This window comes from Microcebus murinus, chromosome 11 (assembly GCF_040939455.1).
Source record: "Microcebus murinus isolate Inina chromosome 11, M.murinus_Inina_mat1.0, whole genome shotgun sequence".
NCBI lineage: Eukaryota > Metazoa > Chordata > Mammalia > Primates > Cheirogaleidae > Microcebus > Microcebus murinus.
Genome location: NC_134114.1, coordinates 49,670,980 through 49,688,639, shown reverse-complemented (window position 1 = coordinate 49,688,639; position 17,660 = coordinate 49,670,980). Strand labels below are relative to the sequence as shown.

General features: G+C 42.1%; 1 long non-coding RNA gene across 1 annotated transcript in view; it reads left to right on the top strand.

The window, feature by feature from the left end:
* Window positions 1-1,073: 1,073 nt before the first annotated feature.
* LOC142873793 (uncharacterized) overlaps window positions 1,074-17,660 on the top strand; it is a 69,864-nt gene continuing 53,277 nt past the window's right edge. The window contains exons 1-2 of the long non-coding RNA XR_012921768.1: window positions 1,074-1,444; window positions 2,151-2,350. This is a non-coding gene — a long non-coding RNA (uncharacterized LOC142873793). The remainder of the gene's footprint in view (window positions 1,445-2,150; window positions 2,351-17,660) is intronic.

The window sequence follows — 17,660 nt, the reverse complement described above, 5'->3', positions numbered from 1 at the left end:
TCAACTTACTTGGCAAAAGGGACTTTCAGTTGCGATGAAAGATACAGACCTTGGCAAAGAATATCCTGGATTATCCAAAGGCCTGATCTAGTCAAATGAGTCCTTTAAAGTGTGGAACTTTTGCCATCTACAATCAGAGGGGGATGTGACCAAGGAGGAAGGGTCACAGAGATGTAACGTTGTGGCTTTGAAGATGAAGGAAGAGGCCACAAGCCAAGGAATGTGGATGGCCTCAGAAGCCAGAAAAGGCAAGCAAATGGATCATCCCCCGGTGCCTCTAGAAAGGAATGCAGCCCTGCTGGCACCTCACTGTTAGCCCAGTGAGATCCAAGTCAGACTTCTCAGCTACAGAACCGTAAGCCAGTAACTTTGTGTGGTTTTAAGGCAATAGGTTTGTGATAATTTGCTACAGCAGCAATAGAAAAGTAATACAGACCACAGATAACTTTTCAATGCAAGTTTGGCCCATGCAATCTTTGGGACATACTTATGCTAACAATTATTTCTATTTTGAAATTAAAGTTGAACTGAGTCCTGTATTTTACCTGACAACCCGTTTTGTGGGAAAGTAGGATCCCAGAGCTCTTTTACATCTTTATTCATTTACATCTTTATTCATTCATTTTTATATCAAGTTTAGGAACTAACTATATGTGCCAGGCAGTGAATATTTCCTCCATTTCATTGAATTCTCCCAACTCTTTGGTGTGGGCTTTATTATACCTAGTTTATAAACAAGCTAACTGAGTCTACGGAAAGTTAAATAAATTGTTCAATAATGACAGGCAGTGGAGGAGCTGGGGGGGCTCAGGCCTGTCTCGTTTGCTAGGCCGTCACTCATTTCTCAGCTTGTTTTCATTGCTGGGATGCCAAAAGGTAGCTTCCACTGTTGCTTCCACTTCCTCCCCACCCACTGTCCCCGCAGATCAGACATCTGATGTCTGCCCCCTCCCCTTCTGCACCGTGGAAACTGCTTCCTCAAAGGTCATTGATGGCTCTAATCTGTCATCAGTTCTTAGTCATCCTTGTCTTTACCTTCTCTGCAGCATGTGACTGTGTTGTCCCCCCTACACACACGCACACTGGGCTTTTAGGCTGTGCTATGGAACCTCCTCTGCTGCTCTGATCGCTGCCTGCGTCTCTTTAGCCCACTCTTCCTTTATGATTGTACCGGGCAGCCCCGGTTCTGTTCTTCCTCACTCTCGTTTTGTCATTTAAAACTCCCATGGAAATTGCATTCATGGTCACAGCTTCAACTTCCATCTCTGCTGATGATTCTCTGGTCTTTTCTTCAGCCCTGCTTTCTCTGTCCCCAGCTCTCATCTCACATCTCCACAACTGCTGGCTGGACGAGCGCGGGCCCAGCCCCCGGCCCCCGGCCCCATCTGGCTTTCCTGCCCTGCTTCCCTGGTGCACGAAGAGTGTAGAGCTCTCCAGACGCAAGGTGAGGCCTGCCTGTGTCCTTGACTCTTGCCTTTTCCCCTGCATGAAGTAGTGTTTTGTTCCTCGTGGCACCTTTTGTGTTCCTTTCTTCCTCTCCGTCACGCTGCTCCTGCTGGCCAAGCTCCTGTTGTGCACATTTGAAGTGGGGCCACCTCCTGTCTCAGAGGTCCTCGACCTAGTAGCACACCTGGCAGATGGTACAGAAGCCTGGGGCTCACCCTCGGAACAGATCCTGCCGCTCTGGGATGGGGCCCAGGCAGCGAATGTTTGCGAGTCTTCCCCAGGTGTGTTAGTTTCCTGTGGATGCTGTAATAAATTACCACCAATTTAGTGGCTTATAAAAAAGAACACAAAGTTATTCTCTTGCGGTTCTGTAGGCCAGAAGTCCAAAATGGGCTTCATTGGGCTGATATCAAGGTGTTGCTCCATCTGGAGGCTCTAGCAGAGAATCGGTTTCCTTACCCTCCCATCTAGAATCTGTCCAGTTCCTTCCTTCATGGCCCCATCACATCACCTTTTCTTCCACCTGCTTCCCTGGTCACACTGCCTTCTTCCTCTTCTGGAAGTCACATCTCCCTCTGCCTCCCTCCTCTCGGGACACCTGTGATTGCATTTAGGGCCCATCTGGATAACCCAGGCTGATCTCAACTCAGGGGCCTGAGCAGCATCAGCAAATGCTCTTTGGCCATGTTGGTTAATTTTCGCAGGTTCCCAGGATTAAGCCATGGATGTCCTTGGGAGCCACGGCCGCCTATCACACCAGGTGATTCTGGTTTGCAGTCACGCCTGACGACCACCCTTATAACCGAGCAACCTGCCCTCGGGCCCCTTCCTCCAACTCATCTCGCTCACCACCGTCCTCATAGCCCATCTCTCTGTGACGTGCCTCTGACTCCTCACAGACCAGGTATGTTCTGCCACTCTCCTGCGTGGACACTTTGCTTCAGGTCAACTGGTTTTCCCGGAATATGCCTGATGTTCAGGTTGACTTGTTTGTTCTGTTTTATTGGCTTGCAAGGCTTTCCTCATCCTCCTACCCTGGCATCAAGCTGCATGAGCGTCCTCGGGTTGCTGTCACACTACCACAGGCTGGATGGCTTCACAACAGAAGTCAGTTGTCTCACTGTTCTGGAAGCTAGAAGTCTGACACCAAGGTGCCCGCAGGGTTGGTTCCTTTTGAGGGCCGTGAGGGAAGGAAGTGTTCAAGCCCTCGCTCCTTGGCTTGCAGATGGCCGTCTTCTCCCTGTGTCTCTTCACATCACCTTCCTTCTAGGTGTGTCTGTCTCCAAATTTCCCCTTTTTATAAGAACATCAGTCCTGTGGGATTAGTGCCTACCCTCGTGAACTCATGTTAACGTGATCACCTCTGCAAGGACCCTATTTGCAACTAAGGTCACATTCTGAGGTCCTGGGGGACAGGACTTCCTCATGTGAATATGAGGGGAGGGGGACACAGCTGAACCCGGAACACTAGCCTGTCACAGTGCTATTTGGTCAGCCTCCTCTGCACCCTTGGCCGAAGGTCCCTCCCTCATCCAGATGATACAGCCATCCTTGTCCGTTCATTTGGAAAAAAAATAACAAACCAAAGCTCGATTGCATCTCCTCAGTTGTCATTAGACAATTACCTTGTGTGTGTGCGGAGGTGCACGTGTGTGTGCTCTCCCCAAATGGAGCTCCTTGAAGATAGCTGTTGTGTTTTATTAATCTCATCACACTCATGATACCTGTGATACATCAGTAAATGTTGACTTTTATTTCAGAAAACTTGAGAGAGTTTAGTTTGGGGCTGAGGCATGGGCAGAGGTTACCCCAATCATGGGAAATGATCTGGGATCGCAGGGCACTGGATGAGGGGTCTCTGCCATGCCTCCATTGGAGAGAACCTAGAGAGTGTTGTCAGTGGCCTGATGCTGCCAAGCCTTGAGCTGACCAGAGGGAAAGAGGAGGTAGATATTCAAACTGATTAACCTAAAACTGGGTGAGCCTGGGTTCGCAGCATTTGCATCAGCTGCCGCACCCGACCCCTCCAGCGCCAGCCCCCTCTCCGGTGGCAGTGCTGTGCTTGGGAGCCTTGCCTCGCTGACGCAGCCACCCTGAATCAGGCGCTCTGCCCACGCCTTGCTGGGGGGCCTTGCCTCTCCCGCCCCACCAGGCAGGGAAGCTCTGGTCAATTCTACAGAAACAGCATACAAATTAATGAGTGGTGACCACCAGGTGAGAAATGTATAGGGTTGCCAATGCGGGAAGTGTTTATCTTCTTAGCACGAGAGTCTGGAGCTCAAAACGGGGGAGTCTCCTGTACTAAAAAGAGGCACCAGAGCACACGTGTTGTCATCCCTGCAGAGAGGAATAAATGTGAGCCCCATTAAGAAAATGATAAAGCAGAGACTTGAAGCAATTACTATAAATAAACTCCCTTTACCTTGAAATAGCCCAGAACTGTGAACACCTGTATTTTACCTGTGTGATCTGGACAATTGCTTAGTCTTTCCACCTTGGTCTCCATTGGACCACATTTATTTGACATTCCTGGGCTCTAGTTCCTGCTGCTTTAGTCTCAGCTTTGTTTCTTGTTATCATGCCCAGGTCACACCAGCTGTCCCTCTTGGTGTTGATGCTGGGAGAGAAAGGAGCCTGCTCCAACTTCACCCCAATTTCCCCATAGGTGGGGGCTTTCCAGGGACGTTTTTAGCTCGATGCCCCTATCACTTTCATGCCCTCCCGAGCAGAGCCCGAGTGCCCAGGAATGGCTACCTCCTCTGCTGCCATTCCTATGTGTTTACCAAGACTTCTGCTGGCCTCCTCCTTTCTCGCTGCAGCTGCCGTACCCAGAGAGAAGAGAGGAATCTTCGGGCATCAGATGCTTGCTTGAGTGGGCTGCCTTTCCCTCGCAGAGCTGAGTGTGGGCTCAGGCTCTTCCCTGTGGCCTCTCACACTCCTGGAGCAGCTGGCAGTTATTTTTGCAGGAAGGGCATGAAAGGAACAAGGAGCGCAGCTGCCCAGGGCTTTCCTCCATGTGGGATTGCACAGGAGGTCAGAGGTTAGGGTGGAGAGGGGCAGGCTGAGCCAGCTCGGTGGAAAGTGAGCTGGGTTGTTGTCGGCCGGGTCCACATACTTTCTCAAATGCCCTTCCATCGACTCTTCCCTTTCAACCTCTAGGCTGATTCCCAGGAGGCCATGGGTCTGGATTACCTCATTTTAGCTCACCAAGCTGTTCAAACAATTCTTGACATTTGACCTTCAAGGGTTTATTTGAGCCGATGACCTTCCCTCGCCCTCTCTTATGTACATTTGGAACGTATTTCCATTCCTGTTGTCTATCTAAGGGATCTACCTGGCCTTAGCATGCATGTGCTATAAATTCTTTATCCATTGATAAATGTGATACCTCTTTTCATATATTAGTATATCTTTAGGTGATCATCTATATCACTGCTATAAGCCAGAAATCTAAAAATTTTGCTTCATACCAAATTGCATTCTGTAATTTTAGGTTTTTGTGTAAGGGACAGAAAAATACCAAATTAAAGGAATTTAAAGAAAATAGCTCAAGAAAAATGAGTGAACATCTCTCATGTAAAAGAGTAGAAGAAAGCAGTGCGGGCCTGGGATGGAGGATTTGCTCCAGGAAATCCTTAGAAAATAGCTCCCTGTGCTATTACCCCTGTGATGTGACCTCATCTGTATGGTCCAAGGTGGCATCTGTTTCCAGGCAGCAAGAAGGTGAAAGTGGTGAGAAAGAAAAGGCAAAGAGCATGTGCGTGCCAACTCTCACGTGAGGGTCTAAAAAGCCACTCTAATATTTTTATTTATTTTTCATTGACTGGAGCTTAGTCATATGATTACACTTAGCTGCAAGGGAAGCTGGATAACGTGGTCTGTTTTTAGGGCAATCATGTGTCCACTGACAATTGTATTACCAGTAAAGAAGTGAAAAATGGATAGTAGAGGACAACTGGCAGTCTCTGCCACAAGAGTCTATTTTAAAAATAGATTTTGGATGGCTGTGGTGGAATGGAAGGTATGTGTTCCTAAACAGCACACCAAAGATTTGTCCCTAGAGTGCAAATTGTTACCTGTCTAGATATGTATATACAAACACACACATTTATATATGTCAATACTTGAGAAACAGAATTGTATCTTAAGTAGACGGAGTAAGGAAATGTATTGGGAACATTTTGAAGCTTTTTCTGTAAACAGGAATGACTTGTTCTGGAATGTTTCCTCCAAGATTGCAATAATCCTTGAGCCATTAAGTTGGTTAGTGACCTTGAGCAGCTTGGCCAGGCACTCAGATGGTGAAATCTCTGAAATCACTGGGGGCTTAGTTGCCAGAATGATTTCAATCTAATGCTAGGAAACAATAGCCCATGTACTACCAAGGCTGTGTATTCTTTTACAGGGCCATAGGTAGACTTTAGAATCCCAGGCTCAGCAAGCTGCGGGGAAAGTGTGTATGAATATGTGTGTGGAGACATGAACAGGCTGGAAATCTGTCTGCAAGAATTAAATGGAATACCAGATGAGACAGGCACTTAATAAAGAATTTTTGGTGCCCTTGTGGGCAAACATATCCCTTGAATATTGATATCCACCCAAGAGAAATCAAAATAATCTTTTGGGCTTTTAGGTTAACTTTTTAAAGGGGCATGAAATATTTTTACTTAGTTTTGTTCTTTTCTCTGTATAAAGCAAATGATTTATTCCTTTTCCTCAGAGGTACTAAAATGCCACGAGGGAGCAGACCCTGGCTTGATAAGAAACATAAATTTGAAAATAGTTGGTTTGCAGATATGTTAAGTAAAAAACGTGATGTTAAAAAGCCATTACATTCTGATGTTTTTTTTTAGTTTATTTTATCTAAGGCAAGAAAGTAAATATATACCAGGAATACTTCTTAGCAAAAAAAAAAAAAAAAAATTCTTTTTAGCTACAAAGATCAGATGCCTTTATAAGGCTTATTCTTCCACAGTCTCATAAGAGTATGTTCTCTGCACTACATTTCTAATAAATCCCCAAAAGTTAGTTTATTAATGATGCCTAGACAAGAAATCTATTATCCAGGCCAGGTAGTTACAGGCAAAACAATAAACTAGGAAGGTACTGTGCAAACATGGATATGCTCTCTGAGGTGTAGTATGTAGGATTTCTGTGACAGTTTTAGCTTGATTTTTCATACATGCGACTACGTGCAATGCTGGGCATGAACTAAATACCTTGTAGTTGAATTCCACTACTGAATTTCCATGTCTGAATTTGCATTTGTGTTTCCATCCTTTAACATTACTGAAAACCAAAAGCCATCATAGCATGCAGAATGGGAGAAGCGTCAACAATTTAAATGGGGAAATTGAATAGTAGAGATCAAATACCCTCAGCAGTTGGCAGCCTAGCTTAGCTCAAGAAGACCTCAGTCGTGGCAGTCAGCACCAAGATTGTGTTGCCAGGAAACACATTAGTGGACACTCATCTTTGTACTCAACCGTGTGGAGCAATTGATGAGAAGGTAGTACAGGGAGTTATAAAAACACAATGGAAAACTTCCTATTAAGTGGAATTTAATGGTTTTTATCCCCCTACTATCACATTTTGGTACACAGTTTTAAATGGCCCATCAACTTAATAAACTGATGGTTAAAAATGAGTTAATTTTTTTAAACAAAAAATAACAATGACTCAATACTTTATCAAAAGCAAAAGAATCAAGTCCAAAAAATGAAGCATAAAGCATGCAAATGCACCTTTTTAATCATTAAATCCAATCTAGATAATTTAGTTTCAGGGAAAACAAAGTCATCCTTTTCATTAAATTATTTTTTACTAATTTGAATTTATAAATTTTTATCAAGTTTTGTAACTTACACATTGCTTTAGGATTTAGAGTTGCATGACAGGTATCATACATAGGTTCAGTACCTATAATTATTATAATTATTTAAGTAAAATGATAAACACTTCTCAATGCTAAAAATCTTGAGAATTTTATTTTTTCTTTAAAGAGGGACCATAGAAAAGTTTGCAAATCACAGAATCAGGAGGCAAGTTTTTAGTGTCCTCCTCTGTCCACATTTCAGCACCATCTCCCACTAAAACTTGCCCATCTGTCCCCTTTCCTGGTTGTTCAGCAGCCTGGTTGAACCCAACTAGCCTCAACCTTACTCTACTCAAAGTCACCCTTTCTGCAGAGGAGATAGTCTTTCACCCTAATGAGAACAGTGAAATGTCAGAAGGTTAGTTCAATAAACAAGGTACATTGAATGAAGAACATTAATTCATATTCAACACCAGAAAGCAAAGGTGGAAGAAGTGTCAGCTGGCAGAGGGCCAATCCTGTAGAGCTAGTAATTAATGAATTGAACTGGAATTGTCATTGTAGAAATTGGGGTATCAGAAGGTCTCTTTGGAAAGTTTCTGACAATCAAATTTGATGTGGCCCATTATAATTTTGAATCTTTCCTAAGGCTCATAAATGGAGTTTGTTACCCATTTGTATGTATATTTTACTACCAAACAGTTTTTCATTTTCCTTGACTTTAACGGCTCCATCCTCCTCTCATTCTTTGCCTACATCTATCCCTACCTCTATTGTCCCCAAAGCCCATTTCCTCTATATGTGTACACTAAGACTCTCCCTCACAGTCACACTTGCACACGGTCCTTAGGGAAGGAAGGCATTGATAAAGTAAGTAAAATATTCAAAGCAACAACAAGAAGCAAAACAAAAACTGGAGGCAATATGAGAGAAAAAATTGAATGCATTTTGTGTTCTTTAGGTATCAAGTAGAAATTTTTAAACATCACTCTGATTTTAGTTTATGACTTTGTATTTCTTCTGAGCACAGATGTGATTGTTGAGCAGTTTTCTCTTCTCTCTCTCACCTTATTTACATCCTTTCATAATACAACCTTCAGCCCACCACTGCAATGCCTACACTGTCTCTTTTACTGGAGGAGATCTTGAGTCATACGGGTTATGGATTGCAGAGCCAACATGAAAGAACAGTTTTTTTCCCCCTCAATCTCTCAGGAAGTTGTTACATTCTGACACTAGGAAGGCTGATTTATGTAAGTCTGTTGGGGAGGGATGCTTAGTTGACAAAGACAAGTGGAATAAACAGAATTTGGCCCATGACTTGGAACTGAGTTTTGTAGTGAAGAAAACAGAATGTTTGTGTACCTTCAAAGACATTCCCAAGACACATTATCCCATAAATTTACAAGAGAGTAATTTGTATTCTCAAAGGCCCTCTGAGGAGTGATCTATGGAGCAGCCTTCAGGGATGTGAAGGCAACCAGGGACAGGCTGGATCCTTCAGAGGGCACGTGACTTCCTCAGGACTTTATCACGGTCTGTCAGGACGTGGGCAAAACCTCCCCAATAAGTTAGCTCTTCAGTGTAACTTGACTTTTGTTTCTTCCTTTCAACGTTCTAAGGTTACCTTTTAAGCAAAAAATAAGAATAATTTGTAGAAGATTTTTCAAGCTTCACATTTTTTAAATCTGCTTAATTAGAGGCAAAACAAGAAGGAGTTTGTACATAAGTATAATAATAAAAACCTACAGTTCATGGCAAAGGAGCTCTAACATTTCCTATGGTGACAATTCAATAGATTGGTCTACTTTATGCAGGAGAAGAGGAAAGGGAAGTCACTGAACTTCTATAAGGATCATCTGTAAAGTGAACGTGGTATCAGACTCAAAAAAGGCTGAGATTATGTTAAGTAAATCATTTCAGTATTGGCACATATGCACAACTATTATAAATATAGGTGTATCTGGGAGCTATTGCTTACTTAGTTGTTGAAGAAAACAAGCCATTTATTTAGCTTATTTAGGCTGGGTTCAGCTAAGTGGTTCTTCTGGTTTTAGCTGGGCTCCCTCATGAATCTTGAGCTAGTGACAGATAATCTAGGTGTATCTGCTTCTAGGATGTGTCTGGCTATTTCCTGGGACAATGGGACCAATGTCCATATACCTTTCATCCTCTGAAGAAGCCTATCTGGGCTTATTCACTTGGTGGCTTCAAAGGCCCCAAAGGAAGAATAGCATGCAAGGCCTTGGGGCCTTGACCTAGCACTGGCAGACTGTCATTTCTGCTGTATTCTATTGGCCAAAGCAAGTCATCAAGCCAGCCCAGGTTTAAGAGGTGATACAAAGACTCTCTACCTCTTTCTGAGAGGAGTTGAAAAGTCATATGGCAAAGGGTATGGACATAGGAAGGCATGAAAGTTTGTGGTCATTTATGTAATCTCTCTATATTAGTTGTATTAGGTATTTCTTCACACTTTATTGTGCAATAACTTTAGTAGCTTATAGAAAACACAATGGTATGGTAATATATACCTAACATATTAAAAATATAATTAGGAGTAATATGAATTAGAGCAGGAGGCCCAAAATAGGGTTCTTATAATGAAGAACATGCTAGTGTGAACAGTGAAGTCTTCGTGGAGCTTTCAAAACCTTGAAGGGCCAGGGTTGGCCTTTCAAATGCCTATTAAATAAAACAGTGACAAAAGGTGATAGTAATGGAGCCCTCAAAGCACTGTCTGCATAGCATATGTTGGGACTGGGCCAAGAGCTGAGGAATCACTGATGTAATTGTCTGGGTCCCTCTCTCGAACCCTTTATTGCTTCTACTCAGGCAACTCATATGAAACTTTTGTGATGCAGAAGAAAGGGTTCTGGATCCAGAGAGTCTGGAAGAACATCCCAGTTGAGGAGCTGGGATTTGAACCTTGTTCTTTGTGGCCTTCTTACTTTTCTCAAATTAAGGCTCATCATATGTTCACAGGAACATATGTCCTGTGAAGAAGGTATCTTAGATGTAAGTAATGCCACTTTCCGCCTTCTGGTTCTTTGCCTTGTCTCCCAAGAAATGTGAACATCTCCCCTTCAGAGGATTGCTTCTCATGTTCTCATCCCTAGCACAACATATTCATACAATTGAGTGAAATTGGCAAACATTCTGAATCTTGACCTCACATGAGATTTCCAAGAACAGTTTTCACAAACAAAGCACAAAAAATGGTGCTACCCAGTACATGGAGGAAGGCCTTCCATTCCTTCAAGCCTTTTGTCTTCTCAGGTCTCCAGGTGTTTCTAGGCCTTTGGGACATTGAGAGCACTTCGTAATGCAGCAGTTCCCTTGGGAGTGTATGGCGGGGAGTGGGGGGGCGCGGTGCTCTTTACTCTGTGGCCTGGTGAAGCTACACCATTTGCATCTGTCTCTGGGAAAAGACAGGACCACACCACAAGAAGGACTTTCATGCCGTGACTGAGTCTTTCATTTGTGTTTTCTATGATCCTCCTATGTGTGTTCCAGGCTCTGGGGATGTGAGCAAGAGACAAAGTACCTGCTTTTATGGGAACCATCTATGACTTACCTGTTATGGATTATAGTTTCCATCTGTGGAAACCAAGGGGAAAGTAGATAATCAACAATTAAATATATACACAAGATGCATTCAGATCATAATAAATGGTATTTTTTAGAAAGCATGGTGTTGTGATAGAGTACGATAGTGTTGCTGGGAGAGGAGCTGGGAACTGTTCTATTGGGTGCCATGGCACGCCTCCCTGGTAAAGAGGCCTCATTGGAACTGAGATCTAAACAAACAGAAGGAGCTGACCAGATAGTGTTTTCCAAGCAGAGGGACAGCAAGTGCAAAGACTCTGAGGCAAGGAGAAGCTTGGTGTATTTAAGAAACTGCACAGACAGCTGACTGAAGGCACGGGATGGCAGTGAACAGGAGGAAGAAGCCAGAGGTGGGCAATAGTCAGATCATGTGGCTCCATCCAGGCCATTAGAGACTCAGTGAGAAGCTAGGATTTTCTTCTTGGTAGTTTTTTTTTTTTTTTAAATTGGAGGGTTTTAAGCAGGGAAACTAAATAATTTCATTTGTACTGATAAACATAGTTTTGAAAAAGGCACTTTCTTAGATCACATTTAATCATTTTTCACTTTATCCAGAGAACTGTATGTTTGTCTATGTTCTGGTGAGAAATGGAAAATGAAGATGAACGTAACCCTAATTCTAGCCAAAAATGTGATGACAAAATTCCAGGAGCACAATGTGGTGATTGTTTATGACATCAGAGAAGACCAGTGCTGCTTTATTTTAGAGAAGATACTAAGGAGAGAGGTTATTTTGAGACAAGAAGTTATTGAGGAAATCCAAAAATAAAAGCCTACTGGGGAAGAAAAAGTCTTAGTGCAAATATATACATTTAGCTCTGAGTTTCAAATCTTTAGATTTGAAGATAGCTTTTTAGGTGTAGTTTCCATTAGTGACTGACCCTTTGGTCCAAAGCCAGAGTGTATGAAAGCTTTGTCTTCCTGAATTAAATTTCCAGTATGCACAGCTAATTCATATATGATGGAAATATTTTAAATCATTCCTTGAAATACTGTGGAACAGAGGACCACAGGGCCTAAGTGATAATAGTGACCACTCTGCTATGGGGTAAATCCAGTATAATGATAGTTGAGGACCCAGCTGTACTTGTACATGATCCGAGACTTCAGAAATGTTCCCTTTGCTCTCAATCTTCTTTCCCCTCCATTATTTATCAGGAAATGAATACTTTTTAGTACAAAAATCCTGAGTGGGTGATTTATGTCAGTGACAGTGTATGCACGTCTCTATGCCATTTGTTACACATTGGCTTGTAGATTCAGATACATTTGCAAATTTACTTCTCACCACTAGTAAGCTCTCCTATGGTAAAATCGGTCTTCTATGAAAATATAAATATCCATTAGGAATTGTGGGGGAGAAAAATAAAAGCAATAATCATTACATACTTATTAGGATGGCCAAAATCCAGAACATTTACAATAGCAAATGTTGGTGAGAATGTGGAGCAAAAAAGGCAGTCTCATTCATTGCTGGTAGGAATGCAAAACAGCACAGCCACTTTGGAAGACATTTTGGCAATTTCTTACAAAACTAAACATACTCTTACCATATGATCCAGCATCATGCTCCTTGGTAACTTATATCCACACAAAAACCTGCACAGGAATGTTTATAGAAGCTTTATTCATAATTCCCAAAACTTGGGAGCAACCAAGATGTCCTTCAGTGGGTGAATGGATAAGGAAACTGTGCACATCCAGACAATGGGATATTGTTCAGGACTAAAAATAAATGAGTTGTCAAGCCATGAAAAGACATGGAGGAGTCTTGAATGCATATTACTAAGTGAAAGAAGCCAATCTGAAAAGGCAACATGCTGTGTGAGTCCAATTCTAAGACATTCTGGACAAGACGAAACTATGGAGACAGTACAAGGATCAGGGGTTGCCAGGGATTGGGGGAAGTGAGGGATCAAAGGTGGGACACAGAGGACATTTTAGGGCAGTGAAACTGTTCTGTACGATACTATAGTGGTAGATGTATGTCATTATATATTTGTCAAGACCCATAGAATACACATCAAGAATGAATCTTAACATAAACTATAAACTTTGGGTGATAATGATGGGCCAGTCTGGGTTCATTGATTGTGACAAGTATAATACTCTGGTGCAGGATGTTGATAGTGGTGGAGGATGTACGTGTGTGAAGGCAGGGAGAATATGGTACATCTCCAAACCTCCCCTCAATTTTCTGTGAACCTAAAACTTCTCTAAAAAATAAAATCTCTTTTAAAAGTAAATGAAAACTATACTTATCAGTTTTTATTGAGCATCTACTATGAGATAAGAACTGAAAATTCATGTTGGGATTCAATAATAAACAAGAAATTCATAACATAATAGAGGAGACCAGAAAAAATATGTCGCAGTCAGTAGAGGACTTTACGCAGTAAAAGGTTCCCAAGTGATATATAAAGAGAGATCTGTGAAATAAAAAGGAGTTTGGCAATGCAGGGGCCCAGGGAAAAGGGAAGCAGGCCTGTTGGAGGAGAGCGCTCAAGGCAGAAGAGGAAACGCGGGTGAAATTGTAGAAGGGGGTTGGAAGGGGGATAAAGATCAAGGAACTGAATGTAGTTCAGGTTGGCAGGAAGTATATGAAATAAATATTCATGACTTAGTGCTAGGATTTCCAACCATTTGGGAATTCAACATCTTTTCATTGTTTAATTTTAATTTTTCATCTCCTTTATGTGTCTCAGAATTACATACTTATTTCTCAAATATTAAGTGAGAGTAAATGAGTATATATTTGAGGATGCTTACACATGACTGGGACACAAATCAAAGAAATGTATAATGCTGTGGTCTCCAACCACCAGACCACAGACCAGTCAGTGGCCTGCTAGGAACCCCGCTGCACAGCAGGAGGTGAGCAGGTGACTGAGCAAACAAAGCTTCATCTGTGCTTACATCAGCTCTCCATCCTTCCATCCTCCCCCTTACTGCATAAGCTCCGCCTCCTGTCAGATCAGCAGGGGCATTAGATTCTCATAGGAGCCCGAACTCTACTGTAAACTGCGCATGCGAGGGATCTAGGTTGCGCACTCCTTATGAGAATCTACTGCCTGATGATCTGAGGTGGAGCTGAGGCGGTGATGCTAGCGCTGGGGAGCGGCTGCAAATACAGATTATCACTAGTAGAGAGGTTTGACTGCACAATAAATGTAATGCACTTGAATCATCCTGAAACCATCCCCTAACCCCAGCCCATATAAAAATTGCCTTCCACGAAATTGGTCCCTGATGCCAAAAAGGTTGGGGACTGCTGGTGTAATGTAGGTACATGAGATGATTGAAACTGAGATGATGAGACTGAGTGATGTACCCAGTGTCACACAGGTTCTAAATGGAGGAGCTGGAATTCAGACTCCGTGCATCTGGCTTGAGTCTGTGCTCTCAAGCCAGTTTCTACGCTGCTTCTGAAGTGTTGAGGTCAGAAATACAACTGCAGCCTATTCAAATCTCAACCCATATTCCCTAGAAAACAAGGCCTGAGTCAAAAACTTGTATGCTAACACTTCATCTAGAAGTGAAATCCTTATTGAGCTGCCCAAAGCTCCCAGGAAAGGTACTGCTTGGTCTGAGAGGATGTCTTCTGAGAAACTGCAGCGAGATACTGCATCTTTGAATGCTCCATTCAATGGAAAGAAGGGAGGAGAACTTATCTACTGATTCCCGGCCCCACTGGCCAAAGTTTGTCCCAAAGAGTACCGGGTAACTCACCCACACCTTGTAGGTTATGCACACATGGATGCCAAGTGGGTCCCAAGGTATCCAATGTCTCAGCAACAACAGAACAACCCTGGGGCATGAGGAAAGAGGCCTGAAGTGTGGACAGTGGTAAGGTGCTGGTGGGCATGCCTGCGAGCCATTGAAGGTCTGGGTGAGCAATCACTGAAGCAGGCTCTGCAGTCTGCAGTGGGGGCCCGAGGCAGCAGTGGCCTGGTTCTGTGAGCATAAGCTGTTGCTCCACTCAAGGGCAAACTCAAGGTCAAAATCAAAACAAGAGGGCAGATCTGGGATGATGCATGAACTAGACGGAGGACACTTATCTTTCAAACTTTTGATGGCATTAAATGGTCATGCTTGAAGCTCTGACTCGAGGGGGGAGGAGGGGCAAGGGCAATACACGTAACCTTAACATTTGTACCTCTGAAATATGCTGAAATAAAAATAAATAAATAAATGGAAGGATATCAAATAGTATATTCTACACTTATGTATAGCAGCATGGATAGGTCAGATCTGGACTTATTCCACAATTCGCCTTCATTCTATTGGTAATGGAGAAGGGTTCCATAGGGTATTATCCTTCTTGACACAACCGACCGTACAATTGCAACTTGACTAGGAATACTGGTAAACTGAAATTTGAGACCCAGGACTGAGGCTCCTGATGAAGTCAGAATGTAGATTGTGAACAGTGGATTATCCCCTAAAGCTACTTCACAATCCTAGGAGGTCATAAATAAAATGATTGATTTAATCTCTTTATATACTCCCATAACATTTGTTCCTTATATGATCCTTAGACTCTGCCTTATATTCAAATTACTTAGAATCCTAGAATGTAAGCCCCTTGAAGGAGGCTCTCTTATCTGTTTCATCTTGATCAGTCCTCATATTGCTTGGTAAAATCATCACCTCAATGTACATTTGAGGAGTTGAATGCAATTTTGTATTCAGGGCCAGCTACAAAATTTGCAGGGCTCAGTGCAAAATGAAAATATAGGACCCATGTTTAAAAAACAGGAAGAGAGTGCCATTAAAGGCAATAAAGTATAAACCTTTTTCTTCAAAAAAATATTTTACTTATAAAACATAGGTGTAACAGTGACATGTGAGTAACGACAAAAACTTTCAAATTGCAAAAAAAAATAAGAAAACTTTTTGGTACCATAATTTTATTTAAGAAATAACTACAATAAATTAATATATCTTCATCTGAAGATTTTTTTGGCTCAGTTTCCTACAAATTTATTAAGTCATTTATACTTTTAGAAACTTCATTTTGAATCATATTGAAAAGTCTGTCAGTCATCTTGACAAATTCAAGATTGAAAATAATTTTTGATAATTTTGAGAAGAATCTGCTGATGCAACTGTTACTGGAGTTAAGAGTATTTGCGAGACTATGATAATGTTAGGATAAACTTCTTATAACTTCAAAATATAAATAGTTTAGCACATCTGATGGTTTTTGTGGAACAATTTTTCTAAAAAGATTTAATTCTTCATATAAATCAGTTATGTTTAAGTCTGAATTCATACATGTAAATTTATATAATAGACTTTTAATGTTTCTTTTGCTATTTCCTATAGCTCGTGGAGGTCATATAAAAAACCACTAGTGACTTCATGATTTGTATATAATCAAACACATATTTATGCATTCTATTACTGCATCTTTAATTACAAGGAAAATTTTAATTTAAAATTGATTTTCTCCTTAATAATTGGTTCATCTAAAGCTTTGTATGAAAATAGTGGTTAGTTTGTTTGCTTTTCTCATTCAACAGTATAATATTTCTATTAATTTCTATTTCTAAGCCTGTAAAGATTTGCTTTGCAATGTTGCAGCAATGTTCAAAACCAGAGACTCTAGATGCTTTGAAGAATTCTCATAAATAAATCCCTGATGTGCTTTATTTTGACGTTCCTGTGTTCACTTTTGTTTTGTAATAATTTACTGTAACATTTACCACATTCGCACCAGCAGTTCCTGTTCCAGCGCTGAAGCGGAAGAGTTAATATTTGTGCAGGCGCTGCAGGGTCAGGCTCTGGGGACAGATGAGCAAGCTGGCCTCCCACCACGGGTCTCCGGGGGCTCAGCTGGCCCTGCCCCTATGTGGTGGAGCTCCTCTTTTTTCCTGGGGCTGTGACGCTGGTGCACCAACTTCTGCAGGTGCTGAGATGAATCTGAGCTCAGGTCGTGCTCCCATCCGCCCCTCCTCCCGCGGTGGTGCCCCAACTGCCTGGAGGCTGCTCGAGGGCTGTAGACCAGGCCACCTGCGGGGCATGCAGCTTGCGGTGGCCAGCACAGCTGCTGCAGGACCATAATTTTGTGTGCTTTCTCTGCTCACTTGAATACTCAAAGATAGAATTATTAAGAATTCTATTAAATGCAATGGTGAAAACAAAAGCATTAAGCCAAGTCTGGGCCTTTCCAAGTGCAGAGCCTCGTGCAACTGCACCGATCAGCTGAACAGGTCTCACGCCCATGAAGCTGGCCCTGGTTTTATCTTAATTTTAGAAAGACATCTGTCAGCTACCAAAAATATGGGCTAGATCAGTGGCATCCAAATAGTTTTGATCACAACCACAGTAAAGAGTACGTTTTATGATTTCACTCAGAGTATACACATACCTATATATCTCTGAAACAAAAGTTTCCTGAAACAATACTTCTAATTAACATGAGAGGCTCTTTGATATTTTCTGTTCAATTTTTTTTTTTAAGGCTGCTAACAATTCACTGAATTGATTGCACAGCCTGTTAATCAGTTGTGACCCTGCAGTTTGAAAATCACTGGGTAGATGGTGGTGCCTTTCGATAGCTCAATGATGATAATAGTCTGCAATTTTACATTTTAAAACTTTAAAATATAGTCCATCAACTAACTGAAAAATCTTGATCAAAGGCAGTTGATTGTAAGGATAGTTGTAAATAGGAGAGAAGTATTTTGTAATGCACTATGGGGCCCGGTACTCAGCCCGGCCTGGTTGAACATGTTCATCAGTGATTTGGATAAAAACACATTCTCTTCCCATTCAACATACTGAGTAC